General features: G+C 51.5%; 1 protein-coding gene across 11 annotated transcripts in view; it reads right to left on the minus strand.

The window, feature by feature from the left end:
- The window catches only part of MBNL1 (muscleblind like splicing regulator 1), a 64,159-nt gene extending 47,272 nt beyond the window's left edge, over window positions 1-16,887 (minus strand). For 3 of the 11 annotated variants that reach the window (XM_074547580.1, XM_074547577.1, XM_074547574.1), the window contains exon 1: window positions 12,396-12,553. The gene's annotated coding sequence lies outside the window, so the exon portion shown is untranslated. Of the gene's footprint in view, window positions 1-12,395; window positions 12,554-12,628; window positions 13,015-13,088; window positions 13,111-16,673 lie in introns of those variants that run through there. The other 8 variants (XM_074547582.1, XM_074547579.1, XM_074547578.1 and 5 more) reach the window with 6 other exon arrangements.
- Between the last annotated feature and the right edge of the window lie 994 nt (window positions 16,888-17,881).

Here is a 17,881-nt window from a genome sequence, read left to right on the forward strand (position 1 = left end):
TGTGTTATTTTGCTAGGAACATCTGTTCCCTGCGAGACCCTCAGGACAGGGTGCTGCCAATGACAGCAAGAAGGGCTCTACCACAAAGCTGTGGAACAGCTCTAAGCAGGGTTTTCTCCTGTTCATCAGCTTGGTAACCAATCCATACCAAGCATTGATTTTTCCAAACACCAAGAAGAGTTAGAGCAGCAAATTGATGCATTTTATATGCTAAAGCCAATGCAAGTTAAAGGCCATCGTTTCCAAACAAGATATTTCACTCTCATTACAGAAGCAGTCACCCCTAACAAGAAAGGAAAGAGAGCATGAAGGCAGTGCCCAAAATAAAAACAGATGAAAACTGGCTTTTGTGCTCTCATATACTGACAGGAGAAATATCCCTGGGAAGGCTCCCCGAACCATGTTCTACTCCCAGGTTTGTAAGAAGTTTTCTGTTAGGGTTTGGACAATCACCCACTCAGAGAGAAATCCTGCTCCTGCTGAGGTCAGTGACACGCTTGTGACTGCACTAACTAATTCCACCCTTCCTTCTTCAGGCTGCCACACACAAAAAGAAAAGCATTACTCCAAGGAGCTGATGCCTCGAAGGTAAATCTTCAGAACACAAAAAAATACTAGATGTATATATTGTACGAACAGTTGCTTGAAGAAAAAGTGTTTTGTCATAGTTTGTTGTCTACCTGAAAACAGCCAGAAATGTCAGCTTTAAAAATAGCCTTTGAGCAGAAATAAAGCCTGACGTCAGAGCAGAAGTTCATCTTCAATATCCACTAAATAAAGGAAGATGTTAGCATAGAATTATCCTTTTTTATCTGCATAAACTATTTTCCCATCACTTGGAAATTCTCTTGTGATACTAGCTCAGTCACTAAGGAGTCCCCAGCAAGCTTCCCATGCTAGAAGATACACTGTCTGCAAAACCCAGCTGATACATGTGATGTCTCCTTGGGGCTGTCCCTGATAAGGTGGGAACGACTGTAACAAAATCCAGAGGGAGAATCATACGAACAGGACGGGAAAAGGATTGAACTTCTTATTTTTCATTCAATTAAAACTGATTTAGGGGCTGACAGTTTCTAGACCCCACCTAGCAGAGCAGTCAGTACTAAAGATTCTTGTGAGCCACAGGTGGGTTTTAAATTTCACCTTTTGAAATCTGGAAGCATTTGCCACTTGTCTTGGGAATACTGCAGCAGTGGTTTGGCCAAGGCAGAACCTTGCCTTGACTGAATATTGAGCTACAAGGATTGAAAGCAAATTAAAAAGTGATTCTCAGAAGAGAGAATAACACCGAGGAGTCATTCCTTAGGAGGGTAACAGAGATGACTTAGTTGTCTCCTGAGCTGGGTCAATGAAAATGATTAAGAAACAGCCTCCCAAATCAATGGAAAGGTTACCTGGAAATGTCCAAGAAAGTGAATCTGACACAGAAGAGACTCCTGTTACTTCCCCTTACTGCTATTAAGACATGTGCAGACAGATTAGCAATGCATTTTCCCCTCTCATTACAGTCTTTGACACAAAAATAAGGTAACTCCCTGCACTGAGAATCGCTCCCAAAGAGACACTGTTTTCACTGTTCCTGTAACTGGGGTTGCTGGACATCCCTGGTTATCTCAATTCACACACGTCTCTCAAAGAAAGATGTAGAAAGCTGGGCAGGCAAGAAGCCCAGCTCTGAAGAAGAAGATGGCAGGGAAGAATGCTATTTTTATGCTTAGAGAAAGTGGAAGCTGAAAACACCAGTCTCAATGACATGAGAACTGTCAGCAAGAACAGATAATTACACAACGTGAATTCATCCTCATGACAATGACTCTAATGAGATAGGAAATGGAATAAAATCAATATTCTATTTACACTGACAGGGCAGTCTCAAAGCTTGAAATTGCCAAATGGCTGTCTTTTAAATCAAGGAACACAAAATTACTGACTCCTTACAGTATTTTCAAAACACCTCTGCCAAACTCAAAGTTTACCAATAACATATCTGAATATAAAATTTGGAAGAGATACAGCAATTACTCCATGGCACAATTGAGGGATATAATTATAGCACTGTCACAAAATTAAGCTGAAACAATGAGCTAATTAACATCTTGTCACATAACAGTATAGGACTGGATAAAGGAAAATATTCTTTAGTAAACTGCAGCTGAAGATTGTCTCACACTCTGGGCTGCTCCCATAGGACAGCAGGGAAATGGAAGCTGATTCCTTTTACAATTTTGTACTTTTCTGTATTTCAGGCCAAAATGGGAGTGCAGAGGCAGGAGCAGAGAGCAGCCAGCCCTAGAGCAGGGCTGCCAGGCTTCTGTAGCCTGGGCTGGGTTTCACAGCAGCCTGGACTGGGAGCTGGTAAAACTGCAAGCACGTGTTGGCTTTGAACTATTCAGTGCCACACCAGATTAGTAAAAAAACTGCCAACACTGCTTCTGTGACGCAGATATTTTGCATGACATACATAGTTTTAGGACTACTACTACTGCTAGTAGTAGTGTTTTAAAGGTTTTTTCTGTACTGTTTTAGCTCTGACAGACTTTCCTGGTGCAACCTCCCACTGACTTCAGTGGCTCCTCCAGCACATCCCCATCAGACATGGTTTTATCTTGAGTCTATTTCACAGTTTCTGAAACTGTTTTAGCAGAACCACCTAACTGTGACATTCCCTCTGAATTTAACACACCCAAGTGTACTCAGTTCATGAAAACTTGATAAATAATGAACAAAGAGGCACCATGTTGTACACTACATGCCCCAGTCATGTGCAGAAATCAGGTATTGCCCCAAGATTTCCATCCCTAATCAAACTGGGAGCCAATTCCCACCAGCAGCGCACGGGCACTGACATACAAATCCCACAGCCCAATCCTCTCTTACTTTAGATTACAGTAATGCTATTTTCAAGTCAGAAAGCTACACTGCAAATTCCATAAACCCTCTTACCTTTAAGGAGCAGACAGTTACAGATTAACTGCTCTTGCTGTAATTTTAAAAATATTAAAGTCAAGAAACATGTCTGCTGATTTTTTTAAATAACCTGGAGTATATATTAATCCCTGTTATAAAATGTGAGACTTCAGGGACACACGGGATTCACAGTTTGACAGCATTAGCTGGATGTGTATTTATGAGCAAGAACAGGCACGGGCCAGGCCCTGTCTCTGGATGTGGCACACAAGACGTTATTCTGTTCTTGCAGCTTTAAGTCAGGGACACAAAATGGACAAGGACTACTCTGCCTTTAATCCACTTTTCATCAATTTATGTATTACACAGCATTTACATATCCATGCCCACCCACCACTGAAGTCACAAATACTGCTTCTGGTATTAAAACATATTTGCACTGTAATTCCCTTGCCATAACATTCACATAGTGTATTTTAGAAATGGGAAGTTCTGTATTATCCTGGCATAGGGGAATTCCTATCATAAAAGAAGTGACATTGCCCAAGCAAGCCTAAAAAGAAGTTGTTTATCTTTAAAAATAACAGTAATCTAGTGATTTAAGTTAAAATTCCAAAAAGTAAAAAACTGAATTGAAAAAACAAAACCTGCTTTATTAAAGTAATTTTCATTTTCTTGCTCTAATACTAATTTTAAACATGTTTCTATACAAAGGCTTTTGAGAGGCCATAATAAATCAACTATGCACCCTTCCAAAAACTACAAGCTATTTATTAATCCGACTCTTGCACATCTTGTTTGATTAACTGCAAATGTACACAAGCCCAGCAAGGCAGGAGAGCAGCAGGATGACCACGGCAGCGGGGTCAGCCCAGGAGCAGCCCCCAACCCTGGGGCCTCCCCGGGCAGCACAGGGTGCACGAACAGAGCACTGCACCTGTAAAACCCTCCCTGCAGCCGTGACTCAGGCTCACTAGGAACACAGCATCGCTGACTGTAATTTTACTGTCATTTTGCTCATGCCTGTCTCGGCTGCGGGGTGCTGTCCTCAAGAACAGCCACATGGCAAACCCCAGGATGGGTCCCACAGCCCAGCCTCAGAGCCAGGAGGCACCTGCAGCAGCAGCAAAGAGGTAGAAACTGTCCCAGAGGGACAGGTGACTTCCAGCTGCACGTGTGTGTATGAATTTATATAAAACACGATGATTAGCATCATCCATAAGAAGAATCTCTACTGAAAAAAAAAAACCAACACATCCATGACTCAGCAAGGGAAGGAATCACTTCCCTCTGACACCAAATTCAGCTGATGCTGATGGTTTCAGCAGAAGTGACCCGGAGGAGCTCTCAGTGGTGAGAGATGCAGCATTCACCAACCCCGGCTTCCCACGGGTCTGATGCCTGAACATCTCCAGCACTGCAAGGGAAAACAGACAGACCAGCACCTCAGTGCTGCTCAGGTCCCACTTCCCTTCCTCCTGCAGCTGCCACATGGCCCTGGTGCAAAGGGTGGCTTCTCCTTCCCCAGAGACACCTGGACAAAGCAGCGGGCAAAAGGAGTCCTGAGGGAGCACTGCAGACAGCACCTGATGGATCAGGACACACACATGGTTGCTACTAGCATTATTAATTAATTAACAGAACCACTTCCTCTGGACAATGAGCTCCTCCCCTTGGCCACACTAACTCATGGCTGGGCCACTCCTCCTACCTTTGCCCACATCAAAAACTCCAGATTTCAAAGTTCTTGCCCGTTCACATGACAACCACTTTGTTAGGACAATAATTTCGAGTCAGGTGTCTGGATGCAGCTACCACATCCCTGCACACATCAAATTAACTAGCAAGATTAAATGTGAACCTAATTACCAGGAATAGAACAGGCCATTCATGTCACGTGCTCCACGCTGGTGTGCGGGTGACAATGCTCCTGCTTCGGGTGACAATGCCAGCAGCTCTCCTGGCTCTGAGGACACCTCAGGAGCACAGTGGGGCACGATTCCATGGGGGACGCCTTGCTGCTCTCTGCCCATTAGGCACACTCCTAGGCAGGCCCACCATGGATTGCTTCATCTTGCATCTGCCTTGAGGGCAACCGAAAAGGGACGTGAGTCCAGCTCACGAGGAACTCGTTACACCGAGCTCTGCTTGCAGCAGCCCTTAGACCTGGTCACTGCAGCTCAGCCATGGCGAGCTATGGCAATGCAGGGGCAACCACAAATCACGATTACCTGGGAATGAGGGACAGCAGAGCACTCCAGCTTGGACTGAAGGACTGCAGCCCAAGTGGCAAACCAGCGGCCTGGCTCTGCAGCATGGCCAGGCAGTGCCAGGCACAGCACCCCCAGGAGGGACCAGAGTCCCACACCCTGAAACCACGGCAGCATCACGGAGTGGCAGCACTGCCACGCTGGGGACACCTGGAGCAGGGAGGCGCTGCCAGCTCAGCGCGATGACGACACCGCCCGACTCGGCCACCAACATGAATCACGGCAAGGACAGTCCTGAAAACACTCCAGCGTCTGCTGTGAGACAGGAGACACAGCCAACGGCATTTGCATTCACAGCTGTCTGCTTCTCAGGGAATCTCAGATCTAAAATAGAGCACTTTCGGCGCTTTGATTCATTCTGGCCTTACATTTAATTTATGTTTATAATCACATCCTTCCAGGATGAGACAAACTTGTACGACTTCTCAGAAAACACAATGAATCTGTGTAATTTATTTAATTAGTTACATAAGAATCTAAACCACAGAGAATGGGATTTTTAATTCTCTCTGCCCTGTCACCGTCTGAGGTATCAGAGATGACTGTTATACACTAAATATAAAATGGTTTTTCCATACACAGCAAAACTAAACCTGTTTAGGAGATGCTTTCCTTGACTTAATAGAGATCCTTACATATACAACGCTCAGCAGCACAGACACACTTACTGATGTGATCAGTTTTGGATCGTGACCAATCTCACACAAACTAAACAAATACACATGTCTTCAGATATCAAGCAAAAGCTTCAGATTAGTCACTGGTATTAAAAAGAAGTAATAAAAACTGCATGACTTTTATTTTAGGAAATAAGTGGAAAATATCTTTGAGACACGTTCTTAATCAGTATTTGCTTTAGTATATTGTTACGCTTGTTCATTTTGAATTACGGCACGTACACAGCTAGCAATACCCATGAGAAACAAGGCTCTAAGAGCCCCTGTTCAGAACAGCCTCTCTGCACACAAGCCTAGCCAGCAGAGCTTCCACCAACAGGGGACGAGCCACAAAGGGCTCCTGAGCTGGGCTGGTCCCTGCCACTGCCACTGTCCCTTGGGACGCCTCACACGGAACACTCTGTCCTCTGCTCGGCTTCTCCTCAACGTGTCCCTTTTCCATTAACACAGCAAGCTACCCAAGTTAAACCCAATGAAGGCATTTTGGAAAAACCTCAAAAGATCACTGCTTTCCTTGTATTTTCCTTCCTACCTCTAAAAGCCATTTTAAAACACCAAGAATGAAAGTTTAAATTTCTACTCTTACACAAAAAACAAAAATGGGGATATTGGAAAATAGAAATAGGGATATTTGGAAAACGGCTTCTGAAATAACTTAAGAAAACCTAGCTTTTATAAAAATGGTGATTAAAGGCAGAAGTTGTAGAATGCTCAGAAGTTGTAGAAAACAAACCAAATCCAAAGCAATAATTTTGTCAGTCATGCAGTGAAAGAAGTTCAAGTGCTTATATTTCTGTTCCACCATTAGCTGTATTTAATTATAAGAACTGAACAGAGCTGTGTCTACTTTTCACAACAAAAATCACATCATTAAAGATTTATTTATTGAATATATTTGCACATAAATACAGGAGCTCAATAAAACGTTGATAAGCAGCAAACAAGATATCTGCCCAGGGACTTCCTTCCCAGCAGCCTGCAAAGCTCCAGCACCACAGCAAGCACCCACTCCCAAAACAACATTTTAAACTGCTACGCATCAAAAAGCTGAAAAATACATAATTACATTATCAGGATCACGGACTCACTACCTTTGATTTTTCACTGCTTGAAAGAAGGCTCAAAGTCCACAGGAGCTGTGCCTACGTTTGGAGCATGGAAGGGTTCATGACCCAGGTAAAGAGTTCCAGACTTCACTGAAAACCAGAGGTGGGCACATGAAGTCAGGAATGCTGCCCAGGCACTAATAAACTCTTCCAGACACTAGAATCAACATTTTTGTTCGGATTTTATCCCAAGCTTGGGAGAGGCACAGAAGAAAAAGGGCGAGTTTATTTCTGCCCAGAAAACGCTGCCGTGTTTATCAGGAGCTTCCTTCCATGGGAGCCAGAGGCACAGGCAGCGCTGACACACCGGCGAGCGGTGAGGAAGAGGAAGGGCGGGTGGCCTGGCAGCACCCGACACCTCCTTTATATGGCCAGTGCAGGCCCGCTGCTGTGCCTGCAGCTTGGCATCCTGCTCGGAAAGGCTGAGCCAGCCCGGCCGCTCCTGCGCGCTGCCCGGGGAGCAAAGGCTCCACACCTCGGGTGCGTGTGACACGGCAAGCTCGGCGTGCTCCCACAGCAGGGCACTCACATCTAAAGGCAACGCTTATCTCCTCGAGCGAGCGCCGGTACCGTCACTGCAGTGCAGATAGCGCCACTGCAGCGCCACGGCCCCAGCAGCCTCGGAGCACAGCCGGGGCTCCGGCCGGCCGCGGCCTATCCCCGCCGGGCCCGGGGCAGCACAGCCCGGGGCAGCCCGGCCCGCACAGCCCATCCCCGCCGGGCCCGGGACAGCCCGGGGCAGCCCGGCCGCACAGCGCGCTCACGGCAGCGCCCAGGGCCCTGCGGGGCTGAGCCGGGCACCTCTAACTGCTCTCCCTTTTTTAGAAAGCAAAAATTCCAATTAACTTCTCGGGAAGCAGGATTGGGCCGGGAGCCCAAACATGCTCTGGGTTCCCGAGTCCTTACTCACTGCTCGCAGTTGGACTGGCTGGCCGGGACGCAGGCAGGCAGCAGGAATGCGCGGGGTGCTGCGGGAGGGCTGGCAGCCCGGGCCCAGCCCGCTCCTGCAGCCCGGGCCCAGCCCGGCAGGGCTGTACGTGCTGCAGTAAATAGCAGCCATGTACGGTACAAACGCTGCCTCGGCCTGCCGGGCCATCCGGAGCACAAATGCAGATGCCAGCAGCCGCCTCCCGTGCCGGCTCTGCAGGCAGACCTCAACCCACGGCCACCCCAGGCACGACACGCTATTTATAATGCTTTCAACATTTCACTTTTCTCTGCAAATAATACCTGCTCCAAGTTCAAGTCCAAGGCTTATTTTGCCTTGCCAGATGATCTGCGACCGTCTCATGACTTATTACATTGTTATCGCTGCTAAGCTGAGCAAACAGGGCTGCTAAGTCTATTAATCTTCTGAAACACGAAGTCTGAAACTGCAGAAACAAAACATCTCACTACAAGATACATAAAATGTGCTATACAGAGATAAGGGGGGAATTCAGTGCACGCTCTGTTAAGTTTTTTCAGTGCCACTGCAAGCAAGACTGACGCACTTTTGCAAGAGCCGACTCTGGATGTAACACCAACAAGTTACATAAGGGAAAAGAAATTCCTTTTACAAGAGCAGCGTGCCCCAGGGCGGACAGCGAGGTACACTTCCCACAGGAAAACCTGGGCACTCGGCAGGCGCTGGCGCTGCCACCTGCACATTCTCAAGAGGGGCTGATAGAAGGAGCCCAGCCCAGCCAGGCCAGCCACGGCGGGCTGTGCAGGAGCTCTGAAACACGCCCAGCCCTTTGCTGTTTAGAGCAACCTATCTAACACTTACTGCTTTTTCTTCTGTGGAAATCCACTCCTTTCAGCTATTCATATACACCATGCACATTTATGTACCAAAATATTTTTCTGAGAAAACAAGTATTTGGCCTATTTGCCCAAAGCAAAGGGAGCACACAGGAGTCATACATTTTATCACAGGGCTCAGATCACGGCAGCTCCAGGAGGGGGTTTGGAAGGACAGACAGACCCAAGCTGAGCTGGCCCATTCCCCAGGCTGGGCTAATGTTGGTCATGCACTTGTCTTATGGGAATTATAATCTGGCTACACAAAACTCAGGCCCAGCTGCATTTTCCTCAGGCCTGGCTGCCTCAGTTTCCCTGTATAACCCATATATTCAAACCAAAATGAACTCAAACTGCAGGATTTTGCCCCCTTTTGACAGAAGTGCTGTCACCTTACACACCGCTGCTGCTCTTACTAATTTGTACCAACAGCAATTTTACCTTCAAAATTTCAAAGTTAATCAAGTTGAACTGTGAGAACTCAAGTCAGATTTTACTGAGGATAGATTATACCTATTGCAAACATTTTTTTATTCCCAGCTACTTTGAATAAAGATATTTTGGATAAAAATATTCTTCTATAACAATTACATGCACATAATCTGAAACATGGACTGTCTGAAAAGGTAGAAGTTGACACAAAGTGGACATTTAAAAAATTTAATTGATCCCTTAGGAAAAGGAATTCTTCTGACAGATAGTGGGACCTCACCCTGAGGTCAGCACACATCAAACCCAGCGCCCAAACTGCCCAATGGGCATAGGAAACCTCCTACCTGTCAGCCTGCCCCAGCTCAGGGGCTGCTGCTGCTCTCCTGCTGCCGCCTCTGAAACTACTGAACAGACTTCAGAGCATCTTCAGAACAGCAGAACTTACTGCTGGCCTTGAATGCACAGATCAGGGCAAGCAACATTTGTCTCTGGCTCTTTACTCTGAGCAAGGTACTGGCTAGGCCATTGCCCCTGCACACACTGCTGAAGGGAGAGCGGGCTCCAGCATCCTCCCAGCAGCCACACAAAGCCTTCACCTCACAACTCGGGACATTACCTGTATTTGCTCAGCTCAGGGTGTATTGAAGCTTCATCACAACCACAACATGGTTTTAATAGTCCCTTCTCTTTCCTTGTTAATTGCTGGGAACTCTCTTTGACACTAATGGAATTGCAATTGCAAATATTCACAGCAGAGCAGATATGTCCAAACGTCACTGAGGACAGCACTCAAACATATTTACATGTTTATTCTTTTGGTAAATAACTATGGGGTAGGAGGAAAGAAACGTTGTTTACTTTGCTGCATAACTTGGGAAACTAAGTTTACAGTATATAATTGTTAATAAAATTAAATTTAAAAATAATAAGCATAGGTAACTGCTCTAATCCCTAAGGCACACAAACAGTGGAGACCACAAGTCATGCAAGGCAAAGGAGAGCCCCTGTGTAGGGCTGAGCACAGCAGGACACACTGAAGTGTAGGAATTCCCAGGGAAGCGATTGAACTCTGCCAGATCCTCCCTCTCCCTTCCCTCCGGACAGGAGTAGTAGCAGGAATTTACTGATAAACTCATAGTTGCAAAAATCATCCTTGGCATGAACATGAATCATAAGGAATGGGAACAGAATTTTTCCTGCAGTTTTACCTTAAGGAGCTGGCCTTAGCTAACATGCTGTTTACAGCATTCCCATCGAAAATATGCCTAAGGAAAACACTCATTAAGCCTTTGAAAGTAACGGAGTTACCACAAGGCCTTTTACAACCCAACACGCATGACTTCCTCAGTGTCAGAAAATTATGTCTGCAGATTATTATCCACCAGCTCCTGAGCAGGAATCAGCCACTATTGAGGAATCAAGAGGTGCTGAGGCTCATGCCCCTAATTACAGGCATCTCTGTGTCACTACCACCTCCCCACTAACGCTGAAGCAGCAGAATAAAACACGTACTCAAAGGAAATAAAAACAGGGAGGGAAGCCTATGATTTAATCTGAGCTGACCAGCAGATCTTCATCTACACCACACGTGTAAGAACCTTCCTGTGGCCACAGAAACCCCCCTGGACAGCGAGGTGAAACCATGCGGCTTTGACAGCCTGTCTGCCCCGGGCAGCCAAACCCTGGCCCTGCAGGGCAGCAGCCTCCCACGGCCAGGGCGGGCTCCAGTGTTTGCTGGCACCCATGTCCATCTCCTGGGCATCACCCTTGCTCTGCAGGCTTCCAGCACAGGCGGCTCGAGGACAGTCAGAGCAGCACCCGATGCAGGGACGGAGCAGGACATGGCTGGGACATCGCACCAAGGCCAAGGGATGGGGCATTCACCTGCCCTCCAGAGACCCCTCAGAGGACAGGCTGCAGGAGTGCATTACAGATCCTCCTACCCAGGGGGGACCAGGCTGGGGGCAGCTGTGGGATACACCCCAACTGGCTATTTATTGCTATTTATGCCTGCTTTCAGCCCAGAGCAGAGAGACGCCCAACACCTCTTGTTCCTGCAGTGGCACATCCCAGCCTTCCACATGCAGCAGTCCTGTCACCACTGCAGTAAGCATGGGGTTACCAAGCCTTTCATTTCCTCTTTTATCTACTTTAAATTATCATAATACTGCTCTATGCCAGTGGGCCTGCCCAGGGTCAGTGTCACATGCAGCCAGCCCGAGGGAAGCCTGCAACCTCTCCTCAGCTCTCACCCCAAACCTCTCCTGCAGCAACAAGTGCCATTGGTTAATTATTCATTATGCAAACAATTTTCTTGTCACTTTGTAATATGTTGTCGTTTCATTAGAACCCCTTCTCCGTAGTGCCAAAAAAAAATAATCCAGTTAAGTTATTCACCATCGCTACTCATTACTTCCATCCCTCTTTCCCGTTACATCCCTTCCCTGAACCTGCTCTCCTGCACTTCATTACCTCTGTCACCCGTGTCCTGCTTCTCCCTTTCTCTGGGGCATATATTCCCCACCTCAAAAAAATCACCAAAAGAAATTATTTCTTTCTAAGACAGACAATCACATATTTTTCCAAGACAACCATTTTACACAAACATCCCTGCATTTTCCTCTTCCACTAAACCGACGCCTTAACAAACTGACTTGCTTGCACCTGCAAACCAAAGTTCGGAATTCAAGAACTTTCTCCAAAAATGAAACAAAAAGCTCTCTTTCCGTCACGCTACCGCGGCAGCCGCCGGGGCCAGGCCGTGCGGTGAGTGCGCACGGGGCGCTGCCGCCCGCCCCGCCGTGTGCTGATCCCGCACCGCCGTGTGCGGCTCCCGCCCCGCCGGGCTCAGACACCGCACCGCGGCACCGGCCCCGCCGGCACCCACAGCCCACCGGGCAGCCCCGAGCCACGGCCGAGCCCCGGCCCTGTGCTGCGGAGCCGCTGCTCGCCCCGCGGCCGGGCGGGTCGGGCTCCGAGCTCCGGGCGGGGACCCGCGTGGGGAGCCCCGCGGCGGGCGCTGCCGCAGGGACGCGCGGGCAGCGGGGCCGCGCCCCGGCCGCGCTCCGGCCCCTGGCGGAGGCCGGTGGCTGTCCCCGGCCCGCCGAGCGCAGCGACGCTCCCCCGCTCCCCGCGGAGCCCCCGTTGCCGCGGAGCCGCCCCGCATGGCCGCCGCCCGCCTCCCCCCGCCGCGGGCCCGGCCTCGCCGCCGCACTCACCCGGGCCTGCCGGCGGGGCCCTGCCGGCGCGGCCCGCTCGGCTCAGCGGCTCATGCTGACGGTGCCGCCGGCGCGGCGGGCGGAGGCAGCGGCGGCGCGGGCTCCCCGCGCCAGCCCCGGGCCCGCTTCCGCCGCCGCCCCCGCCCCGCCCGGAAGCGCCGCCCGGCCCCGGCCCCGCCGGCAGCCCCGGGCCCGCGGGGCGCCCGGCCCGGCCCCGGCCCGGCCGCGCTCACCTAATCCCGGTGCGGCCTCCGCGCTCCGGGCGCCGCGGGAGCGAGGGGAAGGCGCGGAGCGGGGCGGCGGCGCGGCGGGCTGCCCTCCCCCGGGGCCGCCCTCCCTCATCCTCCCCGCGGCGGAGCGGCCGGCGCCTCATGAGTCACCGAGCCCGGGCCCGCACACGTGCCCGGCCCCGCCGCCTCCGGCCGGGGGAGGCACGGCAGGGGCGGCCTGGGGGCGGGCGGCGCTGCCCGGGCCCGGCCGTGTCCGCACAGCGCCCAGCGCGATGGCTCCGGACCCCCCCCGCAACGCCGTTCCTGAGGACGCGATCCTCTAAGGAATTGCTTCCCAAGGCAGGCAGAGGGACCCTGCTTTCCTCCCGGCTCCCGCTCCTCCTTCTTCTCAGCGGGAGCAGCCGATGCAGAGCGGCGTTGTGCCGGCTGCTGCGGGGGCTGGCGGGGCTCGCCCGGCACCCACCATCAGCAGCTCCCCGCTCCCGGCCCTCCACAGCAGCAGCAGCAGCAGCAGCAGAGCCCACCGCCCAGCCAACAGGTCCGCTGTGCCCCGGCACAGGGCACGTGTCGGTGCTGCCGTGCGGGTGACACCGGCCGCAGGGTGCAGAAAAGGACACCAGTAGTCTAGATTAGCCAGAGGGGTATCGGTGTGTCCCCTGCCAGGACACGCACGCAGGGCCATGTGCAAAGGGCTCATCGAACCCCCGTGGTGCTAACCACACTTTAGGAAAGACAAACAAACTGAAAAGAGACGAGGAAGGAGACGAGGAAAGTGACAAGGAAAGTGACAAGGAGTTTCTCTCCAGTGTCACATATATCAAAAATCTTTTAACACAGACACATGAGCAGAGGGTTATGTTTTGTGAGATGAAGTAATGACAAATAATTCCTAACTTTACTTTGGGAGACAGATTTTGTTACCTGGTCTCAAGATCTAACTCCAGCTGCTTCCTTCATCAGGCTTTTTGTTCTATTTGGCGGCCTGGAGGGGATATAATTAACTTTGCTTTTCTTGTGCTCTAATCACCCCTGCAACAGAGCAGGCAGCGCTTTGGAAACAGGATGGGTTTAGTGAGCATCCCTCCTCAGAGCCGCCCAGCCTGGGGAGCATCCAGGTGTGCCATATGCCCGAGGAAATGCTGGCACCTCACTGGCTGGGAGAGCTTTCTGATACCTGCTGGCTAGCTCTGATGGCTTTTTGCTAGAAACGGGAGACTGAAAGGACAAAGAAGCATTCCGTTTTCTCTCAGTAAAATGTTGTGTTGTTACGCTTGCATTTCAATGAAGTTTAATCCAGATCAGAACAAAATCCATGACAACTGGTATGCCATGGTATTTAATATTTACCTGCCTCACTGTGGGGCAGTGCAGGTGTCCCTGGCTGCACAGCCCCGATGGGCCCTGGGAGTGAACATTGTACTGGGCCATTTGTGCTCTTCCTGTTCCCGTTCAAGCACAAAGAGCTCCCTGGGCCATTTCCTCCCTGAGAACCAACATCACCGCTCTGGGCGTTTTCAAAGCACTTGTTCTGCTCACAAAGTTTTTGTACAAACTCCTCCCTGCCCAAATTCTTTCTAAATAATGGCATGAGACAGTGTCTTGGTGCTGGGAGACTGGAGCTGCGTCCTGGGCACAGTGAGGGCATTTCTCACTGTATCCTGAAAAGTGAATGCATTCCATTCACGTCGGTTTATGCAGGTCACAGGGGATCAAACCCTAGGGCATGGATGTCAGGCACAAGCTCTGTCATAACACAATGTCCAGGCAGGGCAGGGTCAAGAGAAAACTGAGAGGAAATTTCAGATCCAGGGGTCTCCCACAACAATCACCACCTGCAATTCCAACAGACTAATTGCCTTACAGCAAAGATAAAGAAATATGTCATTGCACACTCAGCATTGTGTGCTGCTCAGCCCAGAGGACAAAGAGAAACACTGTGTGCCAAGGAAGCTTTTTGAGGGCTACTTTGTGTTCTAGAGTCCCTTTTTGCTAACACAAGTGGAGCAAGAAAGAGGAGCTCTCCCAGCTGAGTCAGTGCAGCCCTGGTGCTGTTGAGGTGAGAGGCTGACCTGTGAAATTGGTGCCTGCCCTTCCCTCTGAGCCCCGCAGGCAGCAGGGCCAGTGTGTCCCAGAGCCTGACACCAGGGTGCCTGTGGGCATCCTCGTCACAGCTGCACCTCGAGCAGAACAAAAACGCTTCCTCACTGCAGGGCTCCCGCCCGTCAGGAGCACGGGGGGCTCCGGACCCACCATCACACAGACAGAAACCACCTGAGCTCCAAGTGTGGCCCGTGACATCATTTTATCTCACCAAATAGCTGAAATACAGCAGCCACTAAGTCAACCTACCCTCTGATCTTCCTTCCCTCCTTGAGCCTTTATTGAAGGCAGACACAGAGTTGCTTCAAACCCGGACTGAACACGACTGCAGCCCTGCAGAAGCCGTTTGCTTCCTGATGCCCTTATTTGTGCAACACTGGTGAAGCTCAAGTTCCCCAAAAAGGTCTGACACAAGCTGCAGTGCTGCTGCCACAGAAGGCCCTGCAGCCTCCCTGCTCTTCCGGAGCTGCTCCCGCCGCTCTGCACAGCACACGCTTCCCGCCAGGCCACAGCACATTGGTTTCTTTTAATCAGCTCATCTGCATCTGCATTTCTGTAAATATAGCACACACAGTTAGGACTTGGCCCTTACACCGTTTTGTCCTTTTGTTTCAAAGCCTCGTGCAACTACTGAGTGATAGTATGTTTGTTGAAAGCAATAAGATGCTTATAATCTCTCCTAGTCTACAAGCACGCAAATGAGAAAAATCCACAGTGCAATTCCTAGCAAATAATTGTGATACCCATTGTAGCTTTTGCACTTTCTACACAGGCAATTTCTTTCCTTCTCTGCAGCAGCTCATGCTAGAGCCCCTCCAGCAGCACCCGTTCACCCCCCAGCCCCATGGGACCAGTATGGGTGCTCAGCCCCATGGCTGCTGCCTGTGATCCAACGTGGTGTTGAGGCACAGAAAACTGGCGGGACGTTCACCAGCAGCAGCAGATTTCACGCTAGGAAGCTGAGGGTCGCTCTCAGAGGATTAATGTCATTTCAGCCTCCCATGTGCTTAACCAACAGCCCTCCAGAGTGCCAGAGCGGGGCTGAGGAGCTCCAGGGATGGACACCCACACCCATGTGGAGGGCCAGCACTCACCCCGCTGGGAAATGCACCCAAAGCGGAGCACAGCCATGGCAGGGTGCCTCGCCAGCCCTGTGTCCCCTCTACTGCCAAAGCACAACAGATGTTAAACCAGCTGGGAAATGCACCCAAAGTGGAGCACAGCCATGGCAGGGAGCCTCGCCAGCCCTGTGTCCCCTCTACCCCCAGAACACAACACATGTTAGACCAGCTCACAGGGCTCCTGTAAGCATGTGAGAACCTCTCTCAACTTTTCCAGCACAGTAAGCACCACAGGTGATGAATGGATCAAGCTGTAGCAAAAGCAGAAGACAGAGAAGATGCACATGCCGGCACCATGGCAGTGCTTGTTCCACGTGTCCCTGGGAGCAGGCTGCTGCTCACTCAGGGTGCAGCTCCTCCACACCACAGGGTCCCAGTGGACCCCCAGCACGCACCACAGAGGGTCTACGGTGGGTCTGACTGCAACTTTTAATGCTCTTCAGACCCACAGAGTTTTGTTACTCATGCCTTGCACAAAAGCTTTTACCGTTCATTTCCCTAATAAATTATTCAAGTCTTCACTAACTCAGGATAGCGGGGTGCACATGCAAAAGCAGCACAATGAAAGATGACAATGAAAGCGTCCAGCTTTGCAATCAACTCACCGTCCGTCTGTCCCGGCGGCCGCAGTGTCCTGCTGCTCTGGGCGGGCTGCTGAGCCCCACTCCAGGGCAGCGGCTCGGTGCCACCTGGGCTGGTGCTGGGGCACAGCAGCGTGGCTGGCACAGCCACCGCCCCTGAGTCTGCGGGGCCAATGACAGCCAGCAGCTCTCTGTGGCGGTAGCCTGGCCTGGGGAAGCGGTGATAGGCCGGAGAATGACACTTACCAAACCTGGGGGGCCAAGGAGTGAAGTGAGCCCTTCCTGCAGCGCTGGCCACGGGCTGGGCTTTGCACATGTATTTTCTTAAGGAAGCAAAAGTTCCTTTCTGCTGGTAGAGAAGGCCACGGCAGAGGAAGTGCTTTGCATGGCGCTGCAGCCCCGCTCGCTGACGGAGCTCACTCCCACCGGGGACACGGACACGCGGTTGCAGCCTCGCTGTGCCCCGTTAATCTGCCCGCTGGCAGCTGCTGGGGAAAGCGGGCTCGGGCCCTGACACGGGCCATGGGCCGCGCTCCCTGGAAATGGGGCAATGGCTGGGGCGTGCCCGGGACTCCTTCCTGCTGCAAGCCGCAGATAACGGCTGCCTGGCCTCGCAGCCAGGGGCTTTCGGGCCCATTTTTGCTCTTTCTGCTGGGGTTACCACCAGCTCCAGGCTTCCAAAGCCAGCCGCCCTTCCACCCAAAGCTTTGCTGCACTCAGGGCCAGCTGGAAATGTCCCTCGCTAATACCAGGGGGAAACACCATGGTGCCCCACGTTCACTGGCCATGCCAGCTCTGGTACACTGTGCAGTGGCTCCTGCCTGGCATGTCCATGGTGGGCATGGCCCAGGACAAGGGGTGTGTGGCAGTGCTGCAGGGGAAGGGCCATGCGGCTCAGCTGGGCTGTGCCAGCTGTGCCCCGCAGCCGGAGCAGGGGGCTCGTACCCACAGCCCCCGTGCCAGCAGCAGAGCCGCCTCTCCGGACCCGGGCCCTGCAGTGCCTGAGCTCGGGCCGTGCTGCAGGTGCAGCTGGAGGTGCAGCACGCGGCTGAGCAGTCCCCAAGCGCTGCTGAGGGAGCCTGCAGCCAGCACGGCCATGCACAGGATTTCCTGTCATTTCTTTCCGCTCCTCCCCAGTGTCCCCCTCTGCTCCTGCCCTGCAGGGCGCTGCTGGATTCACCATCCCACCCTTCGGGGGGGTTGCAGGAGTGGAGGGAACAGCTCTCCACGAGTCCCTGAGCCTGCTCGTGGCACGTACCAGCCACCAACAGCCTGGCACAGCCCAGCTTGGCCCCAGCACTGGCAGCAGAGTGGGGGGAACAGGTCTCTGTGTCTGCACAGCTTCCTCACTGAGGCTGCCCCAAGAACTGCCCTGTGTGACAAAGACAGTCCTGAGTCCTGATTTCAATCACTGATAAATAATAAAATCAATTACAATAGTCACCTGAGAAACA

This window comes from Zonotrichia albicollis, chromosome 9 (assembly GCF_047830755.1).
Source record: "Zonotrichia albicollis isolate bZonAlb1 chromosome 9, bZonAlb1.hap1, whole genome shotgun sequence".
NCBI classification, from domain to species: domain Eukaryota; kingdom Metazoa; phylum Chordata; class Aves; order Passeriformes; family Passerellidae; genus Zonotrichia; species Zonotrichia albicollis.